The sequence below is a fragment of the Colobus angolensis genome, unplaced genomic scaffold (assembly GCF_000951035.1).
Source record: "Colobus angolensis palliatus isolate OR3802 unplaced genomic scaffold, Cang.pa_1.0 Scaffold91, whole genome shotgun sequence".
Taxonomy (NCBI): domain Eukaryota; kingdom Metazoa; phylum Chordata; class Mammalia; order Primates; family Cercopithecidae; genus Colobus; species Colobus angolensis.
The window spans coordinates 2,808,356-2,827,134 of NW_012123043.1; the positions used below are offsets into that span (position 1 = coordinate 2,808,356).

The window sequence follows — 18,779 nt, forward strand, 5'->3', positions numbered from 1 at the left end:
CTTGCTTGCATGAATAGTACATCCAGTACCTGGTATGGAATTAACATATCAGTGATTTCCAAATAGTCATCTACTAGTGCTTGAGGAGAAAAGGTTTATTCTATAAAGACAAAAATGTTTAACCCAACACAATTAATTTGCTTTGTAAAGCTTTAAGAGTAAAATTCAATAGAATCTCTGCCCTAAAAAATCACAAGTTCCAAATGGATAAATCAAATCAAGCATGATGCAAATGATAACTTCCTGCCTGCTCTTCATACTGCTGTGTCGAGACATTGTGTATAAGCAGGTGCTAGGGCGGGTGGATGCATGGTTTGCCCTTAGCACTAAGAGCCTGCAGCATCAGCTAAAGATTGCAAGCAGCCCAGGTAACTGTGGGGCCAGTGAAACCATATTAACACTTATGTCACTGTTTGACTTCCTGTGAACTCTCAGTGTAATGAATTTAGATGAGGGTTAATAATTCCAAGACTGAAATTTGCCTCCAAATTGGAAGCGATAGACAAATTCTGCCTCCTGAACCAAGAGAGAATAAAAAGAATCGGCAGGCAAATGGTCAAATATCCTGAGGCAGTGCAATTTGTCCGCAGCAGACAGGAGCAGCCTTGGGACAGGGAGGCCCAGAGGCTCAATCAGAAACCACTGTGTGGTCCTCGAGTCAAAAAGCCTGGCCACCCTGGGCTTTAATCCAACAGGGTGAGAATCCAACTATGGAGAGAAAATCTAAATAAACGTTAGACTGATTTAAAAAATCAGACGTCTAAATCAATGATAAGTGATTTTTAATATGGAAAGATCCAAGCACTACTCTACGCATTCTGTTATCCCTTGTGTTGAGGTCACATTAAAATTCCAAATTGCATTTTGATTCTATGAAAATAAGGAGGATAATAATAAGAGTAGCAAAAACCGTTGTAATAACAACCATTGCTCCCATTTGTCTAATATTTTAAACTCTTCTAATGGATTAATTTTATCAGTTAATTTGATGTATTTTGGAGAATAATCTAGAATAATCCAGGTAGGAGTGATTCCCCACCCATTTTACAGAGAAGAAAACTGGTACTCAGGAGGCTAAGGTAGGAGGATTACTTGAGCTCAGGAGTTCGAGACCAGCTTGGACCCTGTCTCTAAAAACAAACAAACAAATAAATAAATAATAAAAATTTAAAGTTGGAGTTTAAAGACAAGAAATTTGCACCAAATCCACCATGTTAATAGACTTTTTTTATTTCCTACTCTGTGTGACATTTAGTTCTTGAGAAATTATAGAGCAAACCTTCATTCCTTCTAAGCAAGTTTGTGCTTTTCAAGTATAGACATTTATACCACCAAAAGTATTGGCAAATTTTACTTCTGTATTCCCACAGGTGGCAATTCCTGCTTAGATTGATTGGCTTCCACACTCCTGAAAGCCATTTCCTTTCTGAATCATAGCATAGTTGGCAATAGTTAATAAACAATTTAGAATGCCATATAAAAACACAGCTGTCTGTGCTAAAAAATCAGCATGGCAGAATTATGAGTCCAGCCTAATAGACATGATGAGAGCAGTAGTAGATGGGGGGTGGCATGGCATGGGGCACTATTGATACAGGCAGGAGACATGGAAATACTGGGTAGAAGAGGGTGGTTCCTCAGCAAAGGCCACACCCTCAAGCCTGGAAACCCATGGTCCTAAATGGGAACAGGCATTCCTGTTTTGCACCCAGAAGTTGCCTTTTCTCCTGCCACATCCCCCTATCCTGTACCCATATAAATCCCAAACCCCAGGCTCCATGGGCAGACAAACAGACGGGCAGATGAACAGAAGAGCAAAAGAGTGGCAAGATGGTGCAACTGAGAGGAGAGAAGAGAAGGAGCATCTGAACGTTGAGAGTTCTGCTGGGGACAATCAGAGAGGAAATCAGCCACTGGACGACCAAATTTCAGGGGAAGAGTATCTTCCCACTCCATCTCCTTTCCAGCTCTCCATCCATCCCGCTGAAAGCCACCTCCACCACTCAGTAAAACCCCTGCATTCACCATCCTTCAAGTCCATGTGTGACCTGATTCTTTCTGGATGCTGGACAATAACCCGGGTACCAAGAGGCCACTGAGTTGGTTACCACTTAAGCCATCTGTGGACAGCAGAGCTAAAAGAGCACTGGATCATGCCCACTAGGGCTTCAGGAGTCACAGCGATCCACCTCTAGACACTACTGTGGGGCCGGAGCCCAAAAAGCACTCTCCCCGGTTCCTGCACCTGCCCATCTGCATGCTCCCTCTCCTCTAAGGGGTTTGAGCATGCACAGAAACTGAACAGTGAGCCACACCCCTGTTGCATATCCTTCAAGGGGGGTCAGGGAACTCTCCATTTCACTACGTCCAGAGAAGAATCCCCTGAAGACAGGCCAGACCTCAGATAAGGCAGGCTAGACTTCAGTCCACCTGCAGGCATGAAGATGAAGTGGGGAGCCTGGACACACTTTTCTCTCCATAGCCATTGTGATGGCTTGGAATGGAGGTTCCACTGCCACCCCTTTTCCTTCCCTAGCCTTCGGTTTACACTGAGTTCACAGATCCTGAGAACTAAGTTCACAGTGCACTAGGCTTTCTGGAACTGTTAATCCTTACCTGGCACACTCCCTGAGTCCTCAAACTTAGCAGAATGTTCTCCCCTCTCACTGGCCTTCACTGGAACCTTGAGGTCAAGAGTTCCACTTCCCCAGAGCCACCACAGTTCCTGTGTTGGTTAGTTTCATGTGTCAACTTGGCTAGGCAGTAGTGTCCAGGTACTTAGTAACATTGATCTAAGTGTTTCTGTGAAGGTATTTTGTAGATGTGGTAAACATCTACAATCAATTGACTTCATGTAAAGAAATTACCCTCAATCACGTGGGTGGGCCTCATCAAATCAGTTGGAAGGCCTTAACAGCAAAAATGGAGGTTTCCCGGAAAAATAAGACATTCTGCCTCAAGACTGTCATATCAACTCCTGCCTGAGCTCGTTGGCCTACCCTACACATTTTGGATTTGCCAGCTCCAAGTGCATGAGCAATTCCTTAAAATAAATCTTTTGGGGTGTGTGTGCGTGTGCGCTTGTGTGTGTGTGAGTGTCTGTTCCTCACGGTCACTTTCAGACCTTTACTTATTCATCCTTTTGCCAAGCCACAAAAGACATCAAGGACAAACACCTGTTCCTCCAGGGCTAGTTCTTCACCCCTGCCATGCACCTGCTTGTAGAGGAGCTGCTGTCCTCTACCAGCTTGTCAGTCACTCCCCAGCTCTCAGGAAAAAAGACTCTGGCTCCTGGATCACAAGCTTCTGCAGCAGCACCAATGATCTACAGGTGTATTAGGTTGGCGCAAACATAATTGTGGCTTTTGCCATTAGTTTCAATGGCAAAAACTGCAATTAAGTTTGCAGGCGCATGTTTTGTTCACCAGTCTTGGTCCAACACCAAATGCCTACTTGACTCCTTTCTTGAATGTTAACTTTTGAACAACTCAAATACAGTTTGTTCAGATTCAATGGGCATAGTCTTCCCTCTATTCCCAGTTCTTTTCAAGGGTTCCCAAGTTCAGCATATGGCACATCCACCTATCAAACTATGAAAGCCCAAACATGGAAGCCTTTAAGCTTCCTCTCCCTCATCCCCTTATTTCTGACTCATCACCAAATCTCATGGATTTGATTTCATAAATATCTCTCAAATATAACTAAATGGCTTCATCTCCCCACCAACAACCTAGTCTAGGCTACCATTCACTCTGATTTAGACTACTGCATTGGCCTCTCAAACTGGCGCCTTTGCTACATGGGTGCCCAAATAGTCTTTTCAAAATGCAAGTCTGATCATCTCTAATGAACATCCTTAACGGATTTTGCTGACAGAATAAAGTGAAAATCCTTGCCTGTGGGTGTGGCCCTGCCTCCCCTTCCAGCTTGATTCACATCCTGCCCTCCCTCCACTCACTCCGCTTCAACACACTGGCATCTCTCAGTCCCTCGAGGTTATCATGTGCTCCACTCTACGTGGACTTCTCAGACTCCCCTCTTCGCCTGTGTAAATCCTATTCACCCTATAGGCCTGCTAGTTCACATCCTCTAGGAAGTGGAGGCCAAGATGGATTTAGAAGTACAGGAGAATTAACAGGGAAAACTTCTGTTAATGATGAAGGAGAGGGAGCTGGCATAAACCAAGAGAGCCTTTGAGCATGATGAAGGTCTGATGCTTGGGAAAGGAAAGAAGGGAAGAAGGATGGTTGAATACAAAGAGCAGCAAACTGCTCTGAGAAAGTCTCAGCCAGGTTGATGGCTATGAGCATCCGTGTGGCCTTGGCGTGAATGTTGTGCTGGATCCCAAAGGTGCAGGAGCTGGAGGCTGCCGGCCAACTCACTTCCCTCACCAGGTTCTCTCATGTGGCACCTCCATGCCTACCACAAGACCTAAGCTCAAACTTTGTGTGTATTTGAAAAAAAAAATTTTCCCGTGTTTAAAGTTGATTCCTTAGATTACACCAAGATGTAGAAACATTTTAAATATTCTTAATACATATCATCAAAATTCTCAATCCTTGACAAAAGACTAAATTACTTTGTTCTGTTGCCTAGTCTGGAGTGCAGTGATACGATCTTAGCTCACTGCAACCTCCATCTCCCAGGTTCAAGAGATTCCCTTGCCTCAGCACCCCAAGTAGCTGGTACTACAGGCACCCGCCACCACACCCAGCCAATTTTTGTATTTTTAGTAGAGATGAGGTTTCACCATATTGGCCAGGCTAATCTTGATCTCTTAACCTCAGGTGATCTGCCCGCCTCAGCCTCCCAAAGTGCTGGGAATATAGGCATGAACCACTGCACCCAGCCACTGTGCTACGTTTAAAATGACAGTTAAAAGGAAGGGTGGGCTCACATGTGTTGGGATGGCTATTATCAAAAAAACAACAGGTAACAAGTGTTGGCCAGGGACCCTTGCATGGGGTTGGTGGGAATATAGACTAGTGCAGTCATTGGTGGAAATGGTGGAAAATGGTATGGATTCCTAAAGAAAGTACAAATAGAAAGTACCATATGACCCAGCAATCCTACTTCAGGGTGAATTCCCAAAGGAAATGAAATCACCACCATGTCAAGGTACCTGCACTCCCATGTTCATTGCAACTATATTCACAGAAGCCAAAATATGGAAACAGGTGAAATGTCCATCAATGGATGAATGAATAAGAAACTGTGGGGTATGTGTGTAATATGTGTGTATATTTATGTAATATATATATTACATATCTATGATGGAATATTATTCAGTCTTTAAAAAGGAGATCCTGCCATTTGCCAAGTGTGTGAACTTGGAAAACATTATGCTAAGTGAAATAAACCAGACACAGAAGGAAAAATACTGCATAATCTCACTTATATGTGAAATCATTTCTTAAATGTTAAGTACACAAAAACAGATAATAAAACAGTGGTTAACTGGGATGATGGGGAGGGAGAAGGAGGAAATGGGGGAAATGTAAGTTAAAGGATACAAAACAGTACAGTATAGGATATGTAGGTCTAGAAATCTAATGTACAACATGAGGACTATGGATGATAACATTATATTGTATTAAAAGTTTACTAAATGAATATATTTTACCTGCTCTTGTCACAAAAAAATAGGTAACCGTGAGATGACGGATATGCTAATTTGCTTCACTACAGTAGCCATTTTACTATCTTCCTGTATCTTATAACATTATATTGTATAACTTAAATGTACACAATAAAATTTTATCTTCATTTTTAAAATATAATAACATTTTTAAATGAACTGTTGGAGAGGGGATTTTGGAATTAAGTTGAGGAAAAATTCAGATTATATCCCATTTTCTAAATATTCTTTAAAAAATCTCAGTTTTATAGAAAGATGATAATTATAAATATGTGTGCTTGCTGTTAAGCAGAACTCTTAACCCTTTCAATCAGTTTGCCTTGTAACTAACAAACTTCAAACTACAGATTGAGGTTTACTTAAGATATGATCCTCTTGCCTTTTCTAACAACTCTTACTTTAAGTCTCCGAAAAGGAAATGAAATCAAAGGTGAAGGGGTAAATATAATGTAGTTCCTGCCCCTGAGGAACTCAGAGCTTAGCCAGAGAAAAAGACATGTAAATAGCTAACCATACACCACAACATCAGGTGTATTACTATAAGGTAAATAAAGAGCTAATGGAACATGGATGAAAGAGGAATTCATTCAGCCAACACAGAGAGGGAGAGGAAGAGGAAACAAAAAGATTCACAGAAACGACATGCAAGCTGGACTTTGAAGAATGAAAAGTTCACCAAGCAGAAGGCATTGCCGACACAGAAATCAGTGTGCACAAAGGCATAGAGGAATGACAAGTGTGAAAAACCACAAGGGAGCAGGGGAGGTGAGGTTGGAAAGGTAACTAAAGACACGGAAAGTTTTGCTTTGGTGTGCTAACAAATGTGCATTCTCCTCTACAAACAACATGAGTCTTTAAAGATTTTGAGTACGGAAGGGACGTGTTGAGAGCTGTGTTTTAGAAAGATCATGCTGGCAGCAGTATGGAGGATGGAATGAAGTGGGCTGAGACGAGAGGCAGAGAGGCCAGTTAAGCTATTGCTATTGCAGTAGTCAAGGTCAAGAAGAGTTAAGAGGATTGAATTAAACTAGAGAGCAGTGATCACTGGAAAACATAAAAACAGATTCAAGAAAACTTTTGTATATGAGGTTGGGTCTTAAGAATCCACAGAAAGCATAACTGGGTCTTTAGATTCAGTGGCCAAATCTGTAAATGGACTTGCTGCACACAGCCAGTGTTTCTGGAAACAAGGCCTTGAGAATCTTTTTCCAAAGATATGGTAGAAGCATTTTACAGCTTGTCATTTGCTAGTTCAGACCCTAAGGCTTTAAAGAGTTAATGACATCTTCCTGGTTGACACCAGTATAATCTCAAATCTCACAATGGTTCATTAAACATTGGGTTTATAGTATGAAATCTTTTTAATGGCTTGAGATAAGATTTCATACCATTTTTATAAGCAGAAAGTTGGCTGAGGGGTGTTATGATAGGGAGAGTAAGAGATAGACATGATCATTCCAGAAAGTGGACCGTCTGGTGCTTAACGCAGGGCCAGCAAAGTTAACACACTCTCTTTTTGCTCAAATAATATTTCTTTCTCATTTAGGTAAGTAATTGGGATTTAGTTGCTTCACTACTTTCAAGAAGAACAAAATGATCTATTTATTCCTAAAAAGGGATCTGAAAATGAAATTATAGTCCAGAACCAAGTGTGAATGTAGATTTCAGTTAAACATGACCAGTTATTGGGTTCACTGGGGTCAAGTGAATTGGATGGGTGGCATGGACATGCTGTAAGAGGCAGTCTCTTAGAAAGTTCAACAAAAATCAAAGATCTGGACTGCAGGTTTTGGTATATTGTCCACCATTGTCTTTGAGAGGCTTTTTATGGATAATTGAGAGACATGTGCCATTTTACCACACACTCTTATTTGTGATGGCCTGACAGACACCTCTTCTCTGGATGTGTCACTGACCTCTCAAAGACAACACCTTATCCTATTACACCAGGGGTCAACTCTTCCCCCAACCTCCCCACGGCGGTTGCTGGCCTGTCATTTGTTGCCCTCGCCCATCTTGGATTTTGCCCTTCCCCATCATACATAAGAGTCAGTTACCCAGTTACTCTGTGAATTCTTCCTTGTCTGCGACTCATTTGTCTTCCTACTGTCTCTACCTAGTTTTTATTCCTGATTCCTCTCCCCTAGACAATAGTTCTCTAGCAAGCTCTTAACCCTTGAATCTCGTCACATTCCTATCCACTAGGCATTCTACCACAAATTAACCTTAAATTATTTTCTAATTCTTTAATTTTTATACAAAGAGCAGAGCTTTAGAAAGTTCAAAAATAGTTTTATGTTTCATCTTTTCTACCAAATAAATTCTAGACCCCTAACTCAGATAGTTTAAAGCCCTACAAATGTGGCTTATGTTTTGTAGGGCATTAAACTAACCAAGTTAGTGGTCTAGAATTTATGGCCCTTCATCCTAAATGCCAGCCCAAATTGCACCACTCCTCCTGAGTCAGACCTTACAATCCTTCTGTGTCCATGGTCCTGTGCAAACTAATCCTCTGCCAAAAATATCTCTGCCCTCCCCACCCCTCAAAATCCGTGGTCTATTTCCATCATGTTACATTGAGTAAAAAAACCCAAAAAACAAAAATGAATATGTGAGTACAATGGTAGAATCCTGCTTCTTCTTTCTTGCTTTTTCCGTCTATCTACCCATCAATCTATCTGAAATAAAGAAAACCGGATTTTAAAAGATATACACCAAGTTGTTAAAAGGAGATTTCTCTTGGTGGCACAATTCTGAGTGTCTTTTTTCATTTTATTATCTAATTCTCTAATTTTTATACAAAGAACACATTTACATTTATAGTAAGAAAAATTCTTCCTTGTTTTGGACAAAGTGTGGTAAAAAGAAAAAGTGCTAAAAAGTTAAAAAAAAAAAAAGAAAAATTTGTATTAAGTTATTAAACAACTACAATTTAGATGGAAAAAACCATGTCCATCCTTCAAAGCTCTACTCACATGTACAGCTCCTTTGCTAAATCTTTCTGTTTTTCTGAGATGGAGTTTCACTCTTGTTGCCCAGGCTGGAGTACAATGGCACAGTCTTGGATGACTGCAACCTCCACTGCCCGGGTTCAAGCGATTCTCCTGCCTTAGCCTCCCAAGTAGCTGGGATTACAAGCATGTGCCACCTTACCCACCTAGTTTTTGTATTTTTAATAGAGACGAGGTTTCGCCATGTTGGCCAGGCTGGTCTCAAACTCCTGACCTCAGGTGATCTGCCCGCCTCAGCCTCCCAAAGTGCTGGAATTACAGGCATGAGCCACGGCGCCCAGCCTAAACCTTTCTTGATGATTAAAGATGTGCTTAAATTCCCTTTCATTCAACCTCCTTAGTCGCTTTGCATACACTCAAGTAGTGACTGCAATGTTGTTAAGACCACAGGCTTTGAAGTCAGACATACACCATGTAAAATCACTTTTACTGTTGTTAAGGGCTGAATTATGTCACCCCAAGACTCGCATGTTGAAGCCCTAACCTCCAAAACCTCAGAATATGACTATATTTGGAGCTAGGGGCTTTACAGAAGTAGTTTAGGTTAAATAAGGTCATTTGGCGGGCCCTAGTTCACTCTGACTGGTGTTCTTATAAGATGAAATTTGAACACACGAAAGACATGAGGGATGTGCACACACAGAGGGATGACCATGTGAAGCAGCAGCAAGAAGGCGGCCATCTGCAATCCAAAGAGAGAGACCTCAGAAGGAAACCAACCCTGTCAGCACCTTGACTAAGCATTGTCTTAGGCCAAAACATTCTGCGTTCCCACAACTCCCAGGTCGGCTCTGTGCTGCTCTACCCCAGTCAAAAGCAGCACCCTAGGGCAGTAGTGTGCACCCCCTTGCTCCATCCTCCCTGAGCCTCTGTGTTAGAAATCAGTTCTCCCCAAACACATAGTTAACAGAACCCATTTTTTGCTATTATTTTCACAGAAAGTTAACTTCCGAAAGCAGGAACATTTTCATGAGTAATCTAATAAGCCAATTCCAAACTGCATTTAGCTGAAATTGAAAGTACAATCCAATTTATTTAAACACAATTTCTTATGATGTACTTGAAGAGAAGGCCAGTAAAATAGGGCTGGAAGAATTTCCCTTGGATCCATTATGCTTCCCTTTGCCTACCCAGAAGTCAGGAACTTTTGAGTAGTAAGGACAGAATGTTCAGCCTTCTAATAATTAACTGAACATAACCTGCAAATGAAAAAGCGGGGGAAATTTTCTTAAAACTCTCTCGGAAAACAAAAATAGTGCACTTAGGTCCTTCAAAACAGATTCACAGCTGAACTGCAGTTAGCTGCACATACTTGGCTGAAAAAGAGAAAAAATAAAGACCATGTACTAAAGCATTTTCTATTGATTACAGTGTTTAGAAGATACATATCCCCTATTTTAATATTCAAACCTATTTTTCATTTTTATTAATCTATTTGGGTTTTTTTTTTTTGGTTTCCTAATATGCATGATGTGGCAACATGTAGCTTAACTCTTAAATTGCTAGTTATTTTTGTTTCTCTCGATTCTTCTCTTCAAAATCTTATGTCTTTTCCATCAATTGGGAAGTTCTATCAAACTATATAGTTGAGCCTGGTGTGGTGGCTTACACCTATAATCCCAACACATTGGGAGGCCAAGGTGGGAGGATTGCTTGAGTCCTGAAGTTTGAGACCAGTCTGAGTAACACAGTGAGACCCTGTCTCTAAAAAATATACAAAAATTAGCCAGGCATGGTGGCACATGCCTGTAGTCCCAGCTATTCGGGGGGGTGAGGTGGGAGGATCACTTGAGCCCAAAAAGGTCGAGGTTGCAGTGAGCTGTGACGGCACCACTGTACTCCACCCTGGGAGAGAGAGACCCTGTCTCAAAACAACAACAACAAGAAAAAACAGTTAGATATTCCTTAAGTATTTTCTTAAAAACTAAATTTTGAGAAGATGTGGATGTATCCAAATTATAAGCATAATAAAGTCTTAGTGTTCCCATAGGGAAAAAAAGCCAAGGTGATAGTGTAGAGACAGTGAAGGCTGGGACCCCTGCACTTAGGGCTCCCTGGATTAAAGCCTGTGACAGAGCAATTCTCATCTTCAAAGTTCCCTAATGACTAATGTGGATTTTAGTAATTGTTTAAAGGCCCCGTAAGGAGTGTCAGAAAGATAAAACCCTAATTCCAAGACTGAAATTAAATGGGTATCATTTCATGAGGAATTTGAAAAAGCTCTTTGAAAGTATGAGAATGTAATATGGAGGTACTGAATTTCTTCCCTGTGACTGTTTCATTACATTAAACAATCCATAAAAACTGCAAGTAATGGCAGAGATGAGACTACTGATTTTTTTGCTTGATTTGTCCTGAGTTCGCGTTGACTGAGCATAAGAAACTCCCGTTCCCTGAACTGGGCACCGCCAGTAAAACAGAAAGTTTTACTGCAGCCGTTGAAGAGGAGTTTAACACGTGGCACAGACGTCCAGTCTCTGGGACTGCTGAACTGTAATAAACTACACCATTAAGTGAAACATTGGATGAGAAGTTGGCTCATTGGGTCCGTGGTTACAGTTATAAGTAGCTCCTTGGGATGCTAATAGATTAAGATGAGTGGCTTAAATTTCCAAGACAAACCTCTCGCTTTAGTAAACAGCAGAGTAAAAGACTTACATAATACCTCAGGCAGTGCACATTCTGGTATTGGCCCAGCCTCTAATTGTGTGACCTTGGACAGCTAATTTTGCTTCCCTAGACACCCCAGTTTTTTCATCTGAAAATGAGAATGTATCATGGGATCATCTCAAGTGTATCTAGAGCTCTACTGATCTGGGATTCAACCACTGGTAAATCTACAAATATATTTCATGACCAGGATTAAATGAACTCTAATGGACAAAATGCATAATTTAGTCATCCAAATGCTAATATTGTAATGTGGAGAAAGAACAGATTTTAAGTTCACCAAAAATGAAATCAAAACAGACCAGACGTATTAAAAGGAGCTCAACTTCATTTGTAACTTTAAAATGCAAATAAAAACAATGAAATACCATTTTCACCTATCAAGTTAGCAACAATGTAAAGTTTAAAGATATCCAGTGGTGATTGAGTGTGGGGAAATTGGTACTTTTAATGCTGTTTATATGAACGGAAATTGGTGGTCTTCTCAAAGGTCAACTTAATATGTATCCAAAGTTAAAACACAATCACACTCACGTAACAACTAAGATATGTCTGAGAGATACATCCTTGTGTGATTTCATCATTGTGTGAACATCATAGTGTACTTAAGCCTAAATGATACAGCTTACTATATATTATATTATATACATATAGGCTGTATTATATAACCTATTACTCTTAGGCTACAGACCTGTGCAGCATGTTACTGTACTAATATTGCAGGCAATTATTTGTATATCTAAAAATAGAGGCCGGGCACGGTGGCTCAAGCCTGTAATCCCAGCACTTTGGGAGGCCGAGATGGGTGGATCACGAGGTCAGGAGATCGAGACCATCCTGGCTAACCGGTGAAACCCCATCTCTACTAAAAAATACAAAAAACTAGCCGGGCGAGGTGGTGGGCGCCTGTAGTCCCAGCTACTCGGGAGGCTGAGGCAGGAGAATGGCGTGAACCCGGGAGGCGGAGCTTGCAGTGAGCGGAGATCTGGCCACTGTACTCCAGCCTGGGCGACAGAGCGAGACTCCATCTCAAAAAAATAAAATAAAATAAAAAATAAAAATAAAAATAGAAAACATACAATAAAAAATACAGTGTAAAAGATTAAAAATGGAGGCCGGGCACGGTGGCTCACACCTGTAATCCCAGCACTTTGGGAGGCCAAGGCGGGTGGATCACCTGAGGTCAGGAGTTCAAGACTAGTCTGGCCAACATGGTGAAACCCTGTCTCTACCAAAAATACAAAAAAAAATTAGCTGAGCATGGTGGCAGGTGCCTGCAATCCCAGCTACTCGGGAGGCTGAGGCAGAAGAATCGCTTGAATCCAAGAGGCGGAGGTTGCAGTGAGCCAAGATTGTGGCACTGCACTCCAGCCTGGGTCACAGAATGAGACTCCATCTAAATAAAAAAAAAATTAAAAAATTAAAAATGGTATATCTGTGTAGTATAGGGCACTTACCAGGAGTGGAGCTTGCAGGACTGGAAGTTGCTCTGGGTGAGTCAATGAGTGAGTGGTGAGTGAATGTGAAGGCCTAGGACATTACTGTACACTGCTGTACATTTTATAAACACTGTATACTTAGGTTATACTAAATTTTTTTAAATGTTCTTTCTTCAATAATAAATTAACCTTAGCTTACTATCACTTTTTTACTTTATAAATTTTACTTTTTTCAAACATTTGACTTTGTAATGACATTTAGCTTAAAACACAAACACATTATACAGCTATACAAAAATATTTTCTTTCACTATATCTTTATCATATACTTTTTTCTGTTTTTAGAAATTTTAATTATTTTTTACTTTTTAAACTTTTTATTGTTTTGTTTTTTGTTTTGTTTTGGCTACAGGGTCTGCTCTGTCATCCAGGCTGGAATGCAAGTGGCACAATCAAGGTTCACTGTAACCTCAACCTCCAAGGCTCAAGCAATCCGCTCACCTCAGCCTCCCAAGTAGCTGGGACTACAGTCATGAGCCACCATGCCTGCTTGATTTAAAAAAAAAAAAGAAAAATGTGTAAAGACAGAGTCTCACTTTGTTGCCCAGGCTGGTCTTGAGCTGCTGTCCTCAAGTGACCCTCCTGCCTCGGCCTCCAGAAGTGCTGAGATTACAGGCGTGAGCCACCATGCCTGGCCCAATTTTTTGTTTAAAAATGAATACACCAACACACACATTAGCCTATTCCTACACAGGGTGAGGATCATCAATGTCACCGTCTTCCACCTTGATATCTTATCCTTCTAGATGAATTTCAGCCGGCAGGAACACACACGGAGCTGTCGTCTTCTACGATAACAATGTCTTCTTCTGGATGCCTCCTGAAGGACCAATCTGAGGCTGTTCTTAAGGAGGAGTCACTCTTTTCAGAAAGATGCTCATGGTAGTTTGTTTATTTTTTCATATTAGATTTGTGTGAGTCTATCATGGGGTATGGCATTATGAAGGCTGTGACTTCACCCAGCAATAGGAATATTTTTAGCTCCATTATAATCTTGTGGGATCACCATTGTATATGAGGATTGTCATTGACCAAAACATTGTTATGCAGCGCATGACGGCAACATATCCTTGAACACACAATTTCACTTCTGGGAATTTAGCTTATGGATATACTTGCAAAACCACACTAAGCGGTGTGTACCTTCCTGTATATTTTCAAAGAGAAATTGTCTACAACTTTATATCATTTTGGTCATGTTAAAGACTTGGGACTGGTGGTTATATTCCTGTACACATAGCTTAGTGTGTTTTTGCAAGTATATCCATAAACTAAATTGACAGGACAGAACTGTTTGAAAAACAGCCATGAATATAACATAAATGCTCATTAACAGAAAAATGGTTAAATAAATTATAGTACATCCATTTTATGAATTTTTTTGTTTGTTTGTTTTGAGACAGGGTCTCGCTCTGTTACCCAGGCTGGAGTGCAGTGGCGCAATCTCGGCTCATTGCAACCTCTGCCTCCCAAATTCAAGGGATTTTTGTGTCTCAGCCTCCTGAGTAGCTGGGATTACAGCATGCACCGCCACGTCGTGCAGTGGCGCGATCTCAGCTCACTGCAAGCTCTGCCTACTGCGTTCACGCCATTCTCCTGCCTCAGCCACCCGAGTAGCTGGGACTATAGGCGCCCGCCACCATCCCCGGCTAATTTTTCGTATTTTTGGTAGAGACGGGGTTTCTCCATGTTAGCCAGGATGGTCTAGAACTTCTGACCTCGTGATCTGCCTGCCTCGGCCTCCCAAAGTACTGGGATTACAGGCGTCAGCCACCGCGCCCGGCCTAATTTTTGTATTTTTAATAGAGACAGGGTTTCTCCGTGTTGGCCAAGCTGGTCTCAAATTCCTGGCCTCAAGTGATCCACCCACATCGGCCTCCCAGAGAGCTGGGATTACAGGCGTGAGCCACTGTGCCTGGCCCATTTTATGGGTTATTATGCAGCTGTTTGTTTTTTGTTTGTTTGCTTGTTTTTAAACTTTGTGTGCTGATAGGGAAAGATGTCAAGAATATTATTAAGTGAAAATTTATGTTGGAAAGCAATATGCATAATATGATACAAATTGTTAAAAAAAAAAAAAGAAAGAAAAAAAGAAAAGAACGAAAGAAAGGAAGAAAAGGGCCACTCTGCGCAGCTGACCGCCTCTCCTTCCGCCGCAGCCGCGGGGCGTCATGGAAGGCTGGGAGGACCGTAGAGGGGGCGCCGCAGCGCAAGGCTCCGAGGGGCGGCCGGCGCCGGAAGCCAGGGTGCACTTCCGCGTGGCGAGGTTCATCGTGGAGGCAGGTGTCAACCTAGGGATGCGGTCCATTCCCATTGCCACTGCTTGCATCATTTACCGTAAGTTTTTCTGCGAGACCAACCTGGACGCCTATGACCCTTACCTGATTGCCATGTCTTCCATTTACTTGGCCGGCAAAGTGAAAGAGCAGCGCCTGCGGACTCGTGACATCATCAATGTGTCCAACAGGTACTTCAACCCAAGCGGTGAGCCGCTGGAATTGGACTCCCGCTTCTGGGAGCTCCGGGACAGCATTGTGCAGTGTGAGCTTCTCATACTGAGAAGTATGCCCTTCCAGGTCTTCCAACATTCACACAAGTACCTGCTCCACTACCTGGTTTCCCTCAGGAACTGGCTGAACCGCCACAGCTGGCAACGGACCCCCGTTGCCGTCGCTGTCTGGGCCCTGCTGCGGGACAGCTACCACCGGGGGCTGTGCCTCGGCTTCCAGGCCCAGCACATTGCAGTGGCGGTGCTCTACCTGGCCCTGCAGGTCTATGGAGTCGAGGTGCCCGCCGAGGTCGAGGCTGAGAAGCCGTGGTGGCAGGTATTTAGTGACGACCTTACCAAGCCAATCACTGATAATATTGTGTCTGATCTCATTCAAATTTATACCATAGACACAGAGATTCCCCTAAGGCCCTGGCCAAGCCTGCCCAAAGAGAAGCCCGGGATGGTCAGCTGCCTGGGGACATTGCCACCACGTCGCCATGATGGCTGGTCCCCAGAGGACCAGCTGGGAGGACTGGTTGTGTTGCTGGAGAAGGGCTGGTGAAGGCGATGACATGCTGCCGCTTTGACCATCCATAGCAGTCGCATTCCAGATGATAATGGGAGCTGTGCCTCCAGCCGGCAGGCCGGGAGCACACTGGGTGCAGCTGACCCAAGGCAGCCACATCTGCCTTTGTCCTTTGAGAGGACTCTGAATAAAATAGAGGCAGGATGCCAATAAAAGGAAAATCATGACATCGACGACACTGAATCCGTAGGAATTTTTTTAAGCCAGATTTATAGCGAGAATGAATGTACAACGTGACTGAAATCTATTTTGTGTAATACAATGTGAGGCAAGTCAAAAAAAAAGAAAAGAAAGAAAAAAAGAAAAGGGCCAGATGCGGTGGCTCATGCCTGCAAACCCAGCACTTTGGGAGCCGGAAGCTGGTGGTCAGGTGAATTTTTCTATTACCTGAGGTCAGGAGTTTGAGACCAGCCTAGTCAACATGGTGAAACCCTGTCTCTACTAAAAATACAAAAATTAGCGGAGTATGGTGGCGTGTGTCTATAATCCCAGCTACTAAGGGGGCTGAAGCAGGAGGATCGATGGATGGATGGATGGATGATTATTTTCAAAGAGAAATTTTCTAGAACTATATACCATTTTGGTCGTGTTAAAGACTTGGGACTGGTGGTTAGAGGATGGGGGAGACATCTTTTCTTTCTCGTTTTATATTATTTTACTTTCTATTTGATTTTTTTTACCATGATCATTTACATTTGTAATTTTTAAAAGACCTACTGAAAACATGAAACAGCCTTGAGAAATGGTAGCGGGGAAGTGTTGCAGAATGACCACATGCACTCTGATGCCTTGGTGGGGGATGTGGGCCCTAAGGCCAGTCTGAACCCTGGCTGCCAGTGTGGCATACAGGAGATGATGGGACTCTGTGAACACAAGCACCACTGTGATTTGAGCATATCCCTCAGAGTTCATGTGCTGGAAATGTGGTCCCCAGTGTGGCAGTTGGAAAGGTAGGGACTTTAAGAGGTGATTAGGTCATTAAGAGGAATTAATGCTACTCTTCATGGAATGCATTATTTCTCACGAGAGTAAGTGAGCTCTCACTCTCTTTCAGGACTGGATTAGTTATCTCAAGAGCATGTTGTTAAACAGTGAGGTGCTCCCTATGTTTTGCCTCTGACTTCTTCCTTTCTGCTATGTAGTATGCTAATGCTGTGCTCTTGGACTTTACAGCCTCTAGAACTATGAGCCCAGTAAACTTTCCTTTATAAATTACCTAGTCTCAGGCATTCTGTTACAGCAACAGAAAACACACTAAGACCTCCCTTCTGGTGCACACCTTTTATGTTTTCCCTTCCCAGTATTCCTTTCCCTTTCTTTTGGTAACAAGACCCATTTTCCTTTCTGCAACTGCTTTTCTTCCACCCCTCAGTCCATGTTTCAGGTTGGGAATTGGACCTTGACCTCCAGTTCCAAAAGTGGGCCTTGACCTTGGGCTGGCCAGGGCACCAAAGTACTATCACAATGGCTTCAAGGAGGGGCATTGGCTCAAGCATGACCACTAAGAACATCCTCCAGTACTTCAGCTAGTGCTCTTGGACCAAAGCTTTCCCCTTCCCTCGAAGTGCAGGAGTACTAGAACAAATGTCTGGAAATGCTTTGACCATTGTTGCCACCACTGGGTGGAGATTTTCCTGAAAATAAAGCAAAACAGAGGAAAGCAGAGCTTATGTGATAAGAGACAGATTCCTGTGGACACAGAGCACCTGGATCCAGCCATGAAGAAGCCTTCTTAATTGCTTTTCTGTTATCTTAAACTTTACAAGAGCTAAATTCTCATTTTTCCTTGAACTAGTTTGAATTTTTCTATTAATTTCATCCAAGAGTCTCTATAAATGTAAACACCTTAGTAATTTCTTCTACAGCTAGCAGTGCCCATGGTGCCTTTTTAAGCCTTTGCCCAACAGTGTGGACTCCCAAGCAGCAGCACTTACCATAAATATTTTTCATCATTTTGCTTGTGGTTTCCTTATGCTCCCACCCAGTCCTAGTACAGGGTCGAGCAGAGAGCAGAAACTCCTTGAAATGTTTGTTGCATGGGGCAATCATTCTAATTTTCAATATCCTAACATTGTCTCTGCGTAAGACACAAATATGTCTTAAATATATGCAAGACGGCTGGGCGCGGTGGCTCAAGCCTGTAATCCCAGCACTTTGGGAGGCCGAGACGGGCGGATCACGAGGTCAGGAGATCGAGACCATCCTGGCTAACACGGTGAAACCCCGTCTCTACTAAAAAATGCAAAAAAACTAGCCAGGCGAGGTGGTGGGCGCCTGTAGTCCCAGCTACTCGGGAGGCTGAGGCAGGAGAATGGCGTAAACCCAGGAGGTGGAGCTTGCAGTGAGCTGAGATCCGGCCACTGCATTCCAGCCTGGGCGACAGAGCGAGACTCCGTCTCAAAAAAAAAAAAAATATATATATATATATATATATATATATGCAAGACATGAATACTTTTTGTGCCCATTTTTTTTCTTACATTTTGGGTCTTTGCAGATATTAAAACTTTGGCATAGATGATGCAGAGCATAGATTCTTAAGCCTCAACTCTTCTTGCAAAACTTGAAGGACCAAGCTCAGCCTTCTGCAGCAGAACACACAAAGCCTTACTCAAACCTACTACTCTAATGCTTGATGTCTGTATATTTATAAATTACTATAATAAGGCGAGAATTATAAGGACAGAAGAAACCTTTAAGTGAGCAGCCCCATTTATTTTTTCTTTTATTTCTCTCATTCTTGATTTCTTTCTAGTTTGTTACCAAATTCTTAAACAACATTAGCAATTTAAAATATGTTAGAAATAGAAAAAATTGAAAATGGCCTATTCTCTGAAAGTTCCTGGTTCGTAGTTGTAATAGCTGTTCAACATCTTCTTGTAGC

General features: G+C 42.3%; 1 pseudogene; it reads left to right on the forward strand.

The window, feature by feature from the left end:
* The first annotated feature begins 14,962 nt into the window (after positions 1 to 14,962).
* LOC105504309 lies at positions 14,963 to 16,011 on the forward strand (annotated as a pseudogene).
* Positions 16,012 to 18,779: the final 2,768 nt, after the last annotated feature.